The sequence below is a fragment of the Phoenix dactylifera genome, chromosome 13 (assembly GCF_051530095.1).
Source record: "Phoenix dactylifera cultivar Ajwa chromosome 13, Ajwa_hap1_PhDact_Kaust_v1.1, whole genome shotgun sequence".
Taxonomy (NCBI): Eukaryota; Viridiplantae; Streptophyta; class Magnoliopsida; order Arecales; family Arecaceae; genus Phoenix; species Phoenix dactylifera.
In genome coordinates this window covers 11,064,671-11,067,781 of record NC_143202.1, presented here as the reverse complement: position 1 = coordinate 11,067,781, position 3,111 = coordinate 11,064,671, and the positions used below count along the sequence as shown (strand labels likewise).

General features: G+C 37.3%; 1 long non-coding RNA gene across 1 annotated transcript; it reads right to left on the bottom strand.

Moving 5' to 3' along the window:
• Window positions 1-245: 245 nt before the first annotated feature.
• On the bottom strand, window positions 246-2,493 carry LOC120105199 (uncharacterized). Its single transcript, XR_005507567.3, has 3 exons — window positions 2,229-2,493; window positions 1,540-1,608; window positions 246-477 (listed from the first exon to the last, which is right to left on the bottom strand). It is a non-coding gene; the product is annotated as an uncharacterized LOC120105199 (long non-coding RNA).
• Between the last annotated feature and the right edge of the window lie 618 nt (window positions 2,494-3,111).

The window sequence follows — 3,111 nt, the reverse complement described above, 5'->3', positions numbered from 1 at the left end:
TCATCCCCAATATTTTCTTTTTCTGAACTTTCTTCCTGATTTAGAGTGTTTCCTGCATGCTCAATGTTTGTGGGATCCCTTCCCATAGTAGGTTAGTCGGGTACAGTACCGAGCAGAGTTTCTATTAGCAACTTGTGCCGCGGTTCACAAGTTACTATTAAAAACTTGTCAATTACTATATCCAACCAACCAACCAATAAAAATTAACACATCCTAAACCTGTCAGTTTAATTAATTTAACTCACTTTAATCATAACTAAAAGCAACCCAAGCTTTCATTTATAACTTAAAGTCTACTATACATAGCTCAAAATATAACAAACTTTACATCTGTCTCAAGTTACTTTACATTCACACCCCACCTATATGCATAATACAAAGGTTTTTCCTTTCACTCAGAGGGGCATGGCCAACCTTCTATGACAAACTTCTAGGATGATGCTGATGCGGTACCTTTATAATGTTATGACTGCCGATCTGCAAAAATTTACAGAAAAAGAGAGGAATGAGACCTATGTCCCAGTGAGTGGATAATCTGTTAACGATGAGGAAAAAGAGGTTTCAGCTGTGATACTTATTTACATACATTAAATATAACGTGTTTATGCCACATATGAAACATTTGCATTTGATTTTAAAGTACTTAGATTTCAACCCCATAAGAAATCTGCTATTTGCTAATAGTACTACAACTAGCAGGAAATAAAGTTGTTGCTTTAAAATAAAGCATTTATAAAATTGCCTTGCTCAAGTCTTTTTTTTTTCTGGAGGGTAGAGTCCATTTTTCTTTCCTGAGGAATTTGATACATAGAACATTCACACAGGTTCTGAAATCATTATGCTTAAAAGTAATACATTTGTTGCTCAGTCATATGTATACATAGCTTAAATATCGAAAATCATGGCTCCCGCGAGCCCTACTGCTGGCCACTCGCATGAGGCACTATTCTCATGAGTAGCCCGACAGTCCTATGCATGGTATGGTGCTACTACTACGCCCTCCCGGCATCCCAACTCTGCCCCACTGGCACATATCTTTACTACGCCCTCCCGGCGTCCCATTTCTGCCCTACTGGGCACATATCATAGCTACGCCCTTCCGGCGTCCCATCTCTACCCTACTAGGTACATATCATAAACTCTGATATGATGTATCCAAGGTAAAAGTGCAAATATTAGTTACTGTAACAAGGTTGGAGTCGACTCTAGAGTACAGGGGTCGACTCCAGAATAGCTTGGAGTCAAACTAAAATGACTCTCTTGGCCATGATAAGGGGTTTTAAGTGGTCACTTTGGGATAATCCATTCCCAAACAAGTTCATAAACTTACGAATCAACAAACATGAATTTAAAGTATTTTCAAGCATAGCATATATTTTCCAAATCAGATCATTTATCTACTGATAGAAAGCAATTTAATCATGAGAATTAATACTTCTTATTTTCATTCTGTAGCATATTCATTCTGAATTTGGAGACATCATTCATTTCTCTAGAATTACAAAATAAACTACCATAGTTAAGAAGAAAACCACTCACCTTGTGATGACTAATGCACCACCCTAGTGCTTGATACTCCCGGCACACTTTCGGGACTCTCTTCTCCTCCTAAACAATTAAAAGAGTCGATCAAAATTATAACCTATATTATGCAACATGATTATGCATGTTCCAAAAAGAAATCCAACACCCTCATCTCAACTTTCTGATTTTTACCTTGCTTGTCTTGTTTTAGGATAAATAAAACCTCTCAATTCTCAAAGGTTTCCAAGCTTTTATCTCCCTCTTTGATACCCTGGGTTAGGACTAGAAAACCTTCTATATCATCTATAAATTTTCAGCTGCCAAACAGCTACTTAACATCAAAAATAAATCAGAATTCAATTTCCCTGTTTTCAGCTTGTTTGTTCTATTTTCGAGCCAATTAAACCTCTTAACTCCCGGAGGTTCTTAAACAATCAATTCCACCTATTAGACTCTGTGTTAGGACTAGGAAATCCCTAACACAACCTACAAACTTTCAGCTTTAAATAACAATTTAATCACCTAAAACACAAAGAAATCCCATCGCTTCATTCTGCAGAATTTCAGACTGCTTTCAACGACTTCGGAAGCATAGTTCAAATCTTTTTCATACCTAAAAAATCATCTAAAATAACTAAAATCTTCCTTTATCACCCTCCTATGTGGAACTCAATTAGAATCACTAAAAAGTTTGGAAAACTCACCTGAAATTCGCTGGGAAGCCTGGGTGCACCAGAATTTCTGTATTTCTATTCTGCAGCCCAACATCAAGTTGCTCTTCCTCTTTACTTTAAACCTTCTTCCACAAATTATTTGGATTCCCCAAGTAGCTCTCTCTCTTCTCTAGCTTCCTCTCTCCCTCCCTGGAGCTTTTTCTGGCCTAATTTGGGCTGGCACCTACAACCAACAACTAAACTTCTCCTAACGGTTGAACAGCAGCAGCACAAGTTGTTGCCTACTGAAAACATGCTAGACACCCCCCCCCCAGATACCTAACGTGTCAAAAGAGTGGTTCCTAGGGGTTTTAAAAACTAGGTTTCAGGCCACATCATGCTTCCTACTTTTTACTGAAATTTTGGACAAATCTAGGTCTGCAGTTTTCTGTAATGACAGGCTTCCGAGGGACTCACCTATCTTGTTTTGTTCCAGGCTGTAGGCTAATCCGTTTGAACTGAAATTTCAACAGTAAATCCCTCACTTAATGTAGATTATGTGTTTAAAAGTTTACTTAGATTCATGGACTATATCTTGGGTTATTGCACTCTCAATTCGTGGAACCGTAAAATTTTCTGTAACAGCTGAAATTTCGACCTTTTTGAATTGATTTTGAATCAAACTTCTTGGGAAATTCCAATCCAATTTGCATCACAAAATTTTTGATATTCCCTCACCTTTCATGTGCATTCGGATTCTCATAATAAACTAGGTTAAAATCATGAAAATGCTTAATAACTAGTAAAAAATTACTTAAGCTATCCGAACCCTGTTTCAGGGTGTTATACAATGTTAGTCTTGCAATTATCCTCAAGTAATCTAACATGGGGTTCCTCGGAAATATCATAAGTTGCTTCAAGAGAATCCCATATT